The 12,948-nt window shown below is 50.6% G+C and overlaps 2 non-coding genes across 2 annotated transcripts; both read right to left on the reverse strand.

Annotated features, from left to right (window-relative positions):
* Positions 1 to 3,750: 3,750 nt before the first annotated feature.
* Positions 3,751 to 3,822, reverse strand: trnae-cuc (transfer RNA glutamic acid (anticodon CUC)). Its single transcript has one exon. It is a non-coding gene; the product is annotated as a tRNA-Glu (tRNA).
* Positions 3,823 to 6,420: 2,598 nt separating this feature from the next.
* Positions 6,421 to 6,492, reverse strand: trnae-cuc (transfer RNA glutamic acid (anticodon CUC)). The gene has a single exon. It is a non-coding gene; the product is annotated as a tRNA-Glu (tRNA).
* Between the last annotated feature and the right edge of the window lie 6,456 nt (positions 6,493 to 12,948).

The following is a 12,948-nucleotide window of genomic DNA, read 5'->3' on the forward strand; positions in this document are numbered from 1 at the left end:
GTTGTTAATAAGGCAATCCTTAGGTCGCGGGTTCAAATCCGGCTTGAAGAAGACTTTTCTTTTCCCTCGCGCCACTGCCGGATATCATGGCCAGGTGCCTGCCTGCAGATGCGCTGGCATGCCAGAGTGCAATCTGCTGAAGGCAGTGACGGATCATTTACACTGTTCCATTCAAATTTCTCAAACATTATCTTGCCTCCCTAAAAGACTTGCAGACTTGAAAGCATAAAGCCACGCTGGTGTGGGTGTGTGGAGGTGGTGAATGAGGCAGCAACGTGTCGTTTAGAAGTTTGGCAAAAAAGGAAGTAGCAGAAGGAGGACGCTTTACATTCCTTTAACCTACACAGCATGTGGGTGGGGGGCTTCCAGAGTCTTGTAGTGGACTTGGTGTGCAAGAAAGCACACGCTTCCCTGACCGGGAATCGAACCCGGGCCACGGTGGTGAGAGCGCCGAAGCCTAGCCACTAGACCACCAGGGACACCGTTTTCAGCCATGTCTGAAAGGAAGGAGATAGGATTAAGTTCAGGGGCTAGGGCTAGGCTTTTGCCAGATGTACTCGTTCTACAATCATAGGAGAGCATCCGAGTCTGTCCTAAATGCACTTGTCAGTTTTCAGTCCAACTCTTTAGGCTAGCGCCTTTGATAGCTCAGTTGGTAGAGCGGAGGACTGTAGTTGTTAATAAGGCAATCCTTAGGTCGCGGGCTCGAAGAAGACTTTTCTTTTCCCTCGCGCCACTGCCGGATATCATGGCCAGGTGCCTGCCTGCAGATGCGCTGGCATGTCAGAGTGCAATCTGCTGAAGGCAGTGACGGATCATTTACACTGTTCCATTCAAATTTCTCAAACATTATCTTGCCTCCCTAAAAGACTTGCAGACTTGAAAGCATAAAGCCAAGCTGGTGTGGGTGTGTGGAGGTGGTGAATGAGGCAGCAACGTGTCGTTTAGAAGTTTGGCAAAAAAGGAAGTAGCAGAAGGAGGACGCTTTACATTCCTTTAACCTACACAGCATGTGGGTGGGGGGCTTCCAGAGTCTTGTAGTGGACTTGGTGTGCAAGAAAGCAGACGCTTCACTGACCGGGAATCGAACCCGGGCCGCGGCGGTGAGAGCGCCGAATCCTAGCCACTAGACCACCAGGGACACCGTTTTCAGCCATGTCTGAAAGGAAGGAGATAGGATTAAGTTCAGGGGCTAGGGCTAGGCTTTTGCCAGATGTACTCGTTCTACAATCATAGGAGAGCATCCGAGTCTGTCCTAAATGCACTTGTCAGTTTTCAGTCCAACTCTTTAGGCTAGCACCTTTGATAGCTCAGTTGGTAGAGCAGAGGACTGTAGTTGTTAATAAGGTGATCCTTAGGTCACGGGTTCAAATCCGGCTCGAAGAAGACTTTTCTTTTCCCTCGCGCCACTGCGGGATATCATGGCCAGGTGCCTGCCTGCAGATGCGCTGGCATGCCAGAGTGCAATCTGCTGAAGGCAGTGACGGATCATTTACACTGTTCCATTCAAATTTCTCAAACATTATCTTGCCTCCCTAAAAGACTTGCAGAATTGAAAGCATAAAGCCACGCTGGTGTGGGTGTGTGGAGGTGGTGAATGAGGCAGCAACGTGTCGTTTAGAAGTTTGGCAATAAAGGAAGTAGCAGAAGGAGGACGCTTTACATTCCTTTAACCTACACAGCATGTGGGTGGGGGGCTTCCAGAGTCTTGTAGTGGACTTGGTGTGCAAGAAAGCAGAGGCTTCCCTGACCGGGAATCGAACCCAGGCCGCGGCGGTGAGAGCGCCGAATCCTAGCCACTAGACCACCAGGGACACCGTTTTCAGCCACGTCTGAAAGGAAGGAGATAGGATTAAGTTCAGGGGCTAGGGCTAGGCTTTTGCCAGATGTACTCGTTCTACAATCATAGGAGAGCATCCGAGTCTGTCCTAAATGCACTTGTCAGTTTTCAGTCCAACTCTTTAGGCTAGCGCCTTTGATAGCTCAGTTGGTAGAGCGGAGGACTGTAGTTGTTAATAAGGCAATCCTTAGGTCGCGGGCTCGAAGAAGACTTTTCTTTTCCCTCGCGCCACTGCGGGATATCATGGCCAGGTGCCTGCCTGCAGATGCGCTGGCATGCCAGAGTGCAGTCTGCTGAAGGCAGTGACGGATCATTTACACTGTTCCATTCAAATTTCTCAAACATTATCTTGCCTCCCTAAAAGACTTGCAGACTTGAAAGCATAAAGCCACGCTGGTGTGGGTGTGTGGAGGTGGTGAATGAGGCAGCAACGTGTCGTTTAGAAGTTTGGCAAAAAAGGAAGTAGCAGAAGGAGGACGCTTTACATTCCTTTAACCTACACAGCATGTGGGTGGGGGGCTTCCAGAGTCTTGTAGTGGACTTGGTGTGCAAGAAAGCAGACGCTTCCCTGAGCGGGAATCGAACCCGGGCCGCGGCGGTGAGAGCGCCGAATCCTAGCCACTAGACCACCAGGGACACCGTTTTCAGCCATGTCTGAAAGGAAGGAGATAGGATTAAGTTCAGGGGCTAGGGCTAGGCTTTTGCCAGATGTACTCGTTCTACAATCATAGGAGAGCATCCGAGTCTGTCCTAAATGCACTTGTCAGTTTTCAGTCCAACTCTTTAGGCTAGCACCTTTGATAGCTCAGTTGGTAGAGCGGAGGACTGTAGTTGTTAATAAGGCAATCCTTAGGTCGCGGGTTCAAATCCGGCTCGAAGAAGACTTTTCTTTTCCCTCGCGCCACTGCCGGATATCATGGCCAGGTGCCTGCCTGCAGATGCGCTGGCATGCCAGAGTGCAATCTGCTGAAGGCAGTGACGGATCATTTACACTGTTCCATTCAAATTTCTCAAACATTATCTTGCCTCCCTAAAAGACTTGCAGACTTGAAAGCATAAAGCCACGCTGGTGTGGGTGTGTGGAGGTGGTGAATGAGGCAGCAACGTGTCGTTTAGAAGTTTGGCAAAAAAGGAAGTAGCAGAAGGAGGACGCTTTACATTCCTTTAACCTACACAGCATGTGGGTGGGGGGCTTCCAGAGTCTTGTAGTGGACTTGGTGTGCAAGAAAGCAGACGCTTCACTGACCGGGAATCGAACCCGGGCCGCGGCGGTGAGAGCGCCGAATCCTAGCCACTAGACCACCAGGGACACCGTTTTCAGCCATGTCTGAAAGGAAGGAGATAGGATTAAGTTCAGGGGCTAGGGCTAGGCTTTTGCCAGATGTACTCGTTCTACAATCATAGGAGAGCATCCGAGTCTGTCCTAAATGCACTTGTCAGTTTTCAGTCCAACTCTTTAGGCTAGCACCTTTGATAGCTCAGTTGGTAGAGCAGAGGACTGTAGTTGTTAATAAGGCGATCCTTAGGTCACGGGTTCAAATCCGGCTCGAAGAAGACTTTTCTTTTCCCTCGCGCCACTGCGGGATATCATGGCCAGGTGCCTGCCTGCAGATGCGCTGGCATGCCAGAGTGCAATCTGCTGAAGGCAGTGACGGATCATTTACACTGTTCCATTCAAATTTCTCAAACATTATCTTGCCTCCCTAAAAGACTTGCAGAATTGAAAGCATAAAGCCACGCTGGTGTGGGTGTGTGGAGGTGGTGAATGAGGCAGCAACGTGTCGTTTAGAAGTTTGGCAATAAAGGAAGTAGCAGAAGGAGGACGCTTTACATTCCTTTAACCTACACAGCATGTGGGTGGGGGGCTTCCAGAGTCTTGTAGTGGACTTGGTGTGCAAGAAAGCAGACGCTTCCCTGACCGGGAATCGAACCCGGGCCGCGGCGGTGAGAACGCCGAATCCTAGCCACTAGACCACCAGGGACACCATTTTCAGCCACGTCTGAAAGGAAGGAGATAGGATTAAGTTCAGGGGCTAGGGCTAGGCTTTTGCCAGATGTACTCGTTCTACAATCATAGGAGAGCATCCGAGTCTGTCCTAAATGCACTTGTCAGTTTTCAGTCCAACTCTTTAGGCTAGCGCCTTTGATAGCTCAGTTGGTAGAGCGGAGGACTGTAGTTGTTAATAAGGCAATCCTTAGGTCGCGGGCTCGAAGAAGACTTTTCTTTTCCCTCGCGCCACTGCCGGATATCATGGCCAGGTGCCTGCCTGCAGATGCGCTGGCATGCCAGAGTGCAATCTGCTGAAGGCAGTGACGGATCATTTACACTGTTCCATTCAAATTTCTCAAACATTATCTTGCCTCCCTAAAAGACTTGCAGACTTGAAAGCATAAAGCCACGCTGGTGTGGGTGTGTGGAGGTGGTGAATGAGGCAGCAACGTGTCGTTTAGAAGTTTGGCAAAAAAGGAAGTAGCAGAAGGAGGAAGCTTTACATTCCTTTAACCTACACAGCATGTGGGTGGGGGGCTTCCAGAGTCTTGTAGTGGACTTGGTGTGCAAGAAAGCAGACGCTTCCCTGAGCGGGAATCGAACCCGGGCCGCGGCGGTGAGAGCGCCGAATCCTAGCCACTAGACCACCAGGGACACCGTTTTCAGCCACGTCTGAAAGGAAGGAGATAGGATTAAGTTCAGGGGCTAGGGCTAGGCTTTTGCCAGATGTACTCGTTCTACAATCATAGGAGAGCATCCGAGTCTGTCCTAAATGCACTTGTCAGTTTTCAGTCCAACTCTTTAGGCTAGCACCTTTGATAGCTCAGTTGGTAGAGCAGAGGACTGTAGTTGTTAATAAGGCGATCCTTAGGTCGCGGGTTCAAATCCGGCTCGAAGAAGACTTTTCTTTTCCCTCGCGCCACTGCCGGATATCATGGCCAGGTGCCTGCCTGCAGATGCGCTGGCATGCCAGAGTGCAATCTGCTGAAGGCAGTGACAGATCATTTACACTGTTCCATTCAAATTTCTCAAACATTATCTTGCCTCCCTAAAAGACTTGCAGACTTGAAAGCATAAAGCCACGCTGGTGTGGGTGTGTGGAGGTGGTGAATGAGGCAGCAACGTGTCGTTTAGAAGTTTGGCAAAAAAGGAAGTAGCAGAAGGAGGACGCTTTACATTCCTTTAACCTACACAGCATGTGGGTGGGGGGCTTCCAGAGTCTTGTAGTGGACTTGGTGTGCAAGAAAGCAGACGCTTCCCTGAGCGGGAATCGAACCCGGGCCGCGGCGGTGAGAGCGCCGAATCCTAGCCACTAGACCACCAGGGACACCGTTTTCAGCCACGTCTGAAAGGAAGGAGATAGGATTAAGTTCAGGGGCTAGGGCTAGGCTTTTGCCAGATGTACTCGTTCTACAATCATAGGAGAGCATCCGAGTCTGTCCTAAATGCACTTGTCAGTTTTCAGTCCAACTCTTTAGGCTAGCGCCTTTGATAGCTCAGTTGGTAGAGCGGAGGACTGTAGTTGTTAATAAGGCAATCCTTAGGTCGCGGGCTCGAAGAAGACTTTTCTTTTCCCTCGCGCCACTGCCGGATATCATGGCCAGGTGCCTGCCTGCAGATGCGCTGGCATGCCAGAGTGCAATCTGCTGAAGGCAGTGACGGATCATTTACACTGTTCCATTCAAATTTCTCAAACATTATCTTGCCTCCCTAAAAGACTTGCAGACTTGAAAGCATAAAGCCACGCTGGTGTGGGTGTGTGGAGGTGGTGAATGAGGCAGCAACGTGTCGTTTAGAAGTTTGGCAAAAAAGGAAGTAGCAGAAGGAGGAAGCTTTACATTCCCTTAACCTACACAGCATGTGGGTGGGGGGCTTCCAGAGTCTTGTAGTGGACTTGGTGTGCAAGAAAGCAGACGCTTCCCTGAGCGGGAATCGAACCCGGGCCGCGGCGGTGAGAGCGCCGAATCCTAGCCATTAGACCACCAGGGACACCGTTTTCAGCCACGTCTGAAAGGAAGGAGATAGGATTAAGTACAGGGGCTAGGGCTAGGCTTTTGCCAGATGTACTCGTTCTACAATCATAGGAGAGCATCCGAGTCTGTCCTAAATGCACTTGTCAGTTTTCAGTCCAACTCTTTAGGCTAGCACCTTTGATAGCTCAGTTGGTAGAGCAGAGAACTGTAGTTGTTAATAAGGCGATCCTTAGGTCGCGGGTTCAAATCCGGCTCGAAGAAGACTTTTCTTTTCCCTCGCGCCACTGCCGGATATCATGGCCAGGTGCCTGCCTGCAGATGCGCTGGCATGCCAGAGTGCAATCTGCTGAGGGCAGTGACAGATCATTTACACTGTTCCATTCAAATTTCTCAAACATTATCTTGCCTCCCTAAAAGACTTGCAGACTTGAAAGCATAAAGCCACGCTGGTGTGGGTGTGTGGAGGTGGTGAATGAGGCAGCAACGTGTCGTTTAGAAGTTTGGCAAAAAAGGAAGTAGCAGAAGGAGGACGCTTTACATTCCTTTAACCTACACAGCATGTGGGTGGGGGGCTTCCAGAGTCTTGTAGTGGACTTGGTGTGCAAGAAAGCAGACGCTTCCCTGACCGGGAATCGAACCCGGGCCACGGCGGTGAGAGCGCCTAATCCTAGCCACTAGACCACCAGGGACACCGTTTTCAGCCACGTCTGAAAGGAAGGAGATAGGATTAAGTTCAGGGGCTAGGGCTAGGCTTTTGCCAGATGTACTCGTTCTACAATCATAGGAGAGCATCCGAGTCTGTCCTAAATGCACTTGTCAGTTTTCAGTCCAACTCTTTAGGCTAGCACCTTTGATAGCTCAGTTGGTAGAGCAGAGGACTGTAGTTGTTAATAAGGCGATCCTTAGGTCGCGGGTTCAAATCCGGCTCGAAGAAGACTTTTCTTTTCCCTCGCGCCACTGCCGGATATCATGGCCAGGTGCCTGCCTGCAGATGCGCTGGCATGCCAGAGTGCAATCTGCTGAAGGCAGTGACGGATCATTTACACTGTTCCATTCAAATTTCTCAAACATTATCTTGCCTCCCTAAAAGACTTGCAGACTTGAAAGCATAAAGCCACGCTGGTGTGGGTGTGTGGAGGTGGTGAATGAGGCAGCAACGTGTCGTTTAGAAGTTTGGCAAAAAAGGAAGTAGCAGAAGGAGGAAGCTTTACATTCCTTTAACCTACACAGCATGTGGGTGGGGGGCTTCCAGAGTCTTGTAGTGGACTTGGTGTGCAAGAAAGCACACGCTTCCCTGACCGGGAATCGAACCCGGGCCACGACAGTGAGAGCGCCGAATCCTAGCCACTAGACCACCAGGGACACCGTTTTCAGCCACGTCTGAAAGGAAGGAGATAGGATTAAGTTCAGGGGCTAGGGCTAGGCTTTTGCCAGATGTACTCGTTCTACAATCATAGGAGAGCATCCGAGTCTGTCCTAAATGCACTTGTCAGTTTTCAGTCCAACTCTTTAGGCTAGCGCCTTTGATAGCTCAGTTGGTAGAGCGGAGGACTGTAGTTGTTAATAAGGCAATCCTTAGGTCGCGGGCTCGAAGAAGACTTTTCTTTTCCCTCGCGCCACTGCCGGATATCATGGCCAGGTGCCTGCCTGCAGATGCGCTGGCATGCCAGAGTGCAATCTGCTGAAGGCAGTGACGGATCATTTACACTGTTCCATTCAAATTTCTCAAACATTATCTTGCCTCCCTAAAAGACTTGCAGACTTGAAAGCATAAAGCCACGCTGGTGTGGGTGTGTGGAGGTGGTGAATGAGGCAGCAACGTGTCGTTTAGAAGTTTGGCAAAAAAGGAAGTAGCAGAAGGAGGACGCTTTACATTCCTTTAACCTACACAGCATGTGGGTGGGGGGCTTCCAGAGTCTTGTAGTGGACTTGGTGTGCAAGAAAGCAGACGCTTCCCTGAGCGGGAATCGAACCCGGGCCGCGGCGGTGAGAGCGCCGAATCCTAGCCACTAGACCACCAGGGACACCGTTTTCAGCCACGTCTGAAAGGAAGGAGATAGGATTAAGTTCAGGGGCTAGGGCTAGGCTTTTGCCAGATGTACTCGTTCTACAATCATAGGAGAGCATCCGAGTCTGTCCTAAATGCACTTGTCAGTTTTCAGTCCAACTCTTTAGGCTAGCACCTTTGATAGCTCAGTTGGTAGAGCAGAGGACTGTAGTTGTTAATAAGGCGATCCTTAGGTCGCGGGTTCAAATCCGGCTCGAAGAAGACTTTTCTTTTCCCTCGCGCCACTGCCGGATATCATGGCCAGGTGCCTGCCTGCAGATGCGCTGGCATGCCAGAGTGCAATCTGCTGAAGGCAGTGACAGATCATTTACACTGTTCCATTCAAATTTCTCAAACATTATCTTGCCTCCCTAAAAGACTTGCAGACTTGAAAGCATAAAGCCACGCTGGTGTGGGTGTGTGGAGGTGGTGAATGAGGCAGCAACGTGTCGTTTAGAAGTTTGGCAAAAAAGGAAGTAGCAGAAGGAGGACGCTTTACATTCCTTTAACCTACACAGCATGTGGGTGGGGGGCTTCCAGAGTCTTGTAGTGGACTTGGTGTGCAAGAAAGCAGACGCTTCCCTGAGCGGGAATCGAACCCGGGCCGCGGCGGTGAGAGCGCCGAATCCTAGCCACTAGACCACCAGGGACACCGTTTTCAGCCACGTCTGAAAGGAAGGAGATAGGATTAAGTTCAGGGGCTAGGGCTAGGCTTTTGCCAGATGTACTCGTTCTACAATCATAGGAGAGCATCCGAGTCTGTCCTAAATGCACTTGTCAGTTTTCAGTCCAACTCTTTAGGCTAGCGCCTTTGATAGCTCAGTTGGTAGAGCGGAGGACTGTAGTTGTTAATAAGGCAATCCTTAGGTCGCGGGCTCGAAGAAGACTTTTCTTTTCCCTCGCGCCACTGCCGGATATCATGGCCAGGTGCCTGCCTGCAGATGCGCTGGCATGCCAGAGTGCAATCTGCTGAAGGCAGTGACGGATCATTTACACTGTTCCATTCAAATTTCTCAAACATTATCTTGCCTCCCTAAAAGACTTGCAGACTTGAAAGCATAAAGCCACGCTGGTGTGGGTGTGTGGAGGTGGTGAATGAGGCAGCAACGTGTCGTTTAGAAGTTTGGCAAAAAAGGAAGTAGCAGAAGGAGGAAGCTTTACATTCCTTTAACCTACACAGCATGTGGGTGGGGGGCTTCCAGAGTCTTGTAGTGGACTTGGTGTGCAAGAAAGCACACGCTTCCCTGACCGGGAATCGAACCCGGGCCACGACAGTGAGAGCGCCGAATCCTAGCCACTAGACCACCAGGGACACCGTTTTCAGCCACGTCTGAAAGGAAGGAGATAGGATTAAGTTCAGGGGCTAGGGCTAGGCTTTTGCCAGATGTACTCGTTCTACAATCATAGGAGAGCATCCGAGTCTGTCCTAAATGCACTTGTCAGTTTTCAGTCCAACTCTTTAGGCTAGCGCCTTTGATAGCTCAGTTGGTAGAGCGGAGGACTGTAGTTGTTAATAAGGCAATCCTTAGGTCGCGGGCTCGAAGAAGACTTTTCTTTTCCCTCGCGCCACTGCCGGATATCATGGCCAGGTGCCTGCCTGCAGATGCGCTGGCATGCCAGAGTGCAATCTGCTGAAGGCAGTGACGGATCATTTACACTGTTCCATTCAAATTTCTCAAACATTATCTTGCCTCCCTAAAAGACTTGCAGACTTGAAAGCATAAAGCCACACTGGTGTGGGTGTGTGGAGGTGGTGAATTAGGCAGCAACGTGTCGTTTAGAAGTTTGGCAAAAAAGGAAGTAGCAGAAGGAGGACGCTTTACATTCCTTTAACCTACACAGCATGTGGGTGGGGGGCTTCCAGAGTCTTGTAGTGGACTTGGTGTGCAAGAAAGCAGACGCTTCCCTGAGCGGGAATCGAACCCGGGCCGCGGCGGTGAGAGCGCCGAATCCTAGCCATTAGACCACCAGGGACACCGTTTTCAGCCACGTCTGAAAGGAAGGAGATAGGATTAAGTACAGGGGCTAGGGCTAGGCTTTTGCCAGATGTACTCGTTCTACAATCATAGGAGAGCATCCGAGTCTGTCCTAAATGCACTTGTCAGTTTTCAGTCCAACTCTTTAGGCTAGCACCTTTGATAGCTCAGTTGGTAGAGCAGAGAACTGTAGTTGTTAATAAGGCGATCCTTAGGTCGCGGGTTCAAATCCGGCTCGAAGAAGACTTTTCTTTTCCCTCGCGCCACTGCCGGATATCATGGCCAGGTGCCTGCCTGCAGATGCGCTGGCATGCCAGAGTGCAATCTGCTGAGGGCAGTGACAGATCATTTACACTGTTCCATTCAAATTTCTCAAACATTATCTTGCCTCCCTAAAAGACTTGCAGACTTGAAAGCATAAAGCCACGCTGGTGTGGGTGTGTGGAGGTGGTGAATGAGGCAGCAACGTGTCGTTTAGAAGTTTGGCAAAAAAGGAAGTAGCAGAAGGAGGAAGCTTTACATTCCTTTAACCTACACAGCATGTGGGTGGGGGGCTTCCAGAGTCTTGTAGTGGACTTGGTGTGCAAGAAAGCAGACGCTTCCCTGACCGGGAATCGAACCCGGGCCGCGGCAGTGAGAGCGCCGAATCCTAGCCACTAGACCACCAGGGACACCGTTTTCAGCCACGTCTGAAAGGAAGGAGATAGGATTAAGTTCAGGGGCTAGGGCTAGGCCTTTGCCAGATGTACTCGTTCTACAATCATAGGAGAGCATCCGAGTCTGTCCTAAATGCACTTGTCAGTTTTCAGTCCAACTCTTTAGGCTAGCGCCTTTGATAGCTCAGTTGGTAGAGCAGAGGACTGTAGTTGTTAATAAGGCGATCCTTAGGTCGCGGGTTCAAATCCGGCTCGAAGAAGACTTTTCTTTTCCCTCGCGCCACTGCCGGATATCATGGCCAGGTGCCTGCCTGCAGATGCGCTGGCATGCCAGAGTGCAATCTGCTGAAGGCAGTGACAGATCATTTACACTGTTCCATTCAAATTTCTCAAACATTATCTTGCCTCCCTAAAAGACTTGCAGACTTGAAAGCATAAAGCCACGCTGGTGTGGGTGTGTGGAGGTGGTGAATGAGGCAGCAACGTGTCGTTTAGAAGTTTGGCAAAAAAGGAAGTAGCAGAAGGAGGACGCTTTACATTCCTTTAACCTACACAGCATGTGGGTGGGGGGCTTCCAGAGTCTTGTAGTGGACTTGGTGTGCAAGAAAGCAGACGCTTCCCTGAGCGGGAATCGAACCCGGGCCGCGGCGGTGAGAGCGCCGAATCCTAGCCACTAGACCACCAGGGACACCGTTTTCAGCCACGTCTGAAAGGAAGGAGATAGGATTAAGTTCAGGGGCTAGGGCTAGGCTTTTGCCAGATGTACTCGTTCTACAATCATAGGAGAGCATCCGAGTCTGTCCTAAATGCACTTGTCAGTTTTCAGTCCAACTCTTTAGGCTAGCGCCTTTGATAGCTCAGTTGGTAGAGCGGAGGACTGTAGTTGTTAATAAGGCAATCCTTAGGTCGCGGGCTCGAAGAAGACTTTTCTTTTCCCTCGCGCCACTGCCGGATATCATGGCCAGGTGCCTGCCTGCAGATGCGCTGGCATGCCAGAGTGCAATCTGCTGAAGGCAGTGACGGATCATTTACACTGTTCCATTCAAATTTCTCAAACATTATCTTGCCTCCCTAAAAGACTTGCAGACTTGAAAGCATAAAGCCACGCTGGTGTGGGTGTGTGGAGGTGGTGAATGAGGCAGCAACGTGTCGTTTAGAAGTTTGGCAAAAAAGGAAGTAGCAGAAGGAGGACGCTTTACATTCCTTTAACCTACACAGCATGTGGGTGGGGGGCTTCCAGAGTCTTGTAGTGGACTTGGTGTGCAAGAAAGCAGACGCTTCCCTGAGCGGGAATCGAACCCGGGCCGCGGCGGTGAGAGCGCCGAATCCTAGCCACTAGACCACCAGGGACACCGTTTTCAGCCACGTCTGAAAGGAAGGAGATAGGATTAAGTTCAGGGGCTAGGGCTAGGCTTTTGCCAGATGTACTCGTTCTACAATCATAGGAGAGCATCCGAGTCTGTCCTAAATGCACTTGTCAGTTTTCAGTCCAACTCTTTAGGCTAGCACCTTTGATAGCTCAGTTGGTAGAGCAGAGGACTGTAGTTGTTAATAAGGCGATCCTTAGGTCGCGGGTTCAAATCCGGCTCGAAGAAGACTTTTCTTTTCCCTCGCGCCACTGCCGGATATCATGGCCAGGTGCCTGCCTGCAGATGCGCTGGCATGCCAGAGTGCAATCTGCTGAAGGCAGTGACAGATCATTTACACTGTTCCATTCAAATTTCTCAAACATTATCTTGCCTCCCTAAAAGACTTGCAGACTTGAAAGCATAAAGCCACGCTGGTGTGGGTGTGTGGAGGTGGTGAATGAGGCAGCAACGTGTCGTTTAGAAGTTTGGCAAAAAAGGAAGTAGCAGAAGGAGGACGCTTTACATTCCTTTAACCTACACAGCATGTGGGTGGGGGGCTTCCAGAGTCTTGTAGTGGACTTGGTGTGCAAGAAAGCAGACGCTTCCCTGAGCGGGAATCGAACCCGGGCCGCGGCGGTGAGAGCGCCGAATCCTAGCCACTAGACCACCAGGGACACCGTTTTCAGCCACGTCTGAAAGGAAGGAGATAGGATTAAGTTCAGGGGCTAGGGCTAGGCTTTTGCCAGATGTACTCGTTCTACAATCATAGGAGAGCATCCGAGTCTGTCCTAAATGCACTTGTCAGTTTTCAGTCCAACTCTTTAGGCTAGCGCCTTTGATAGCTCAGTTGGTAGAGCGGAGGACTGTAGTTGTTAATAAGGCAATCCTTAGGTCGCGGGCTCGAAGAAGACTTTTCTTTTCCCTCGCGCCACTGCCGGATATCATGGCCAGGTGCCTGCCTGCAGATGCGCTGGCATGCCAGAGTGCAATCTGCTGAAGGCAGTGACGGATCATTTACACTGTTCCATTCAAATTTCTCAAACATTATCTTGCCTCCCTAAAAGACTTGCAGACTTGAAAGCATAAAGCCACGCTGGTGTGGGTGTGTGGAGGTGGT

Source organism: Hoplias malabaricus, unplaced genomic scaffold (assembly GCF_029633855.1).
Source record: "Hoplias malabaricus isolate fHopMal1 unplaced genomic scaffold, fHopMal1.hap1 scaffold_90, whole genome shotgun sequence".
Lineage (NCBI taxonomy): Eukaryota > Metazoa > Chordata > Actinopteri > Characiformes > Erythrinidae > Hoplias > Hoplias malabaricus.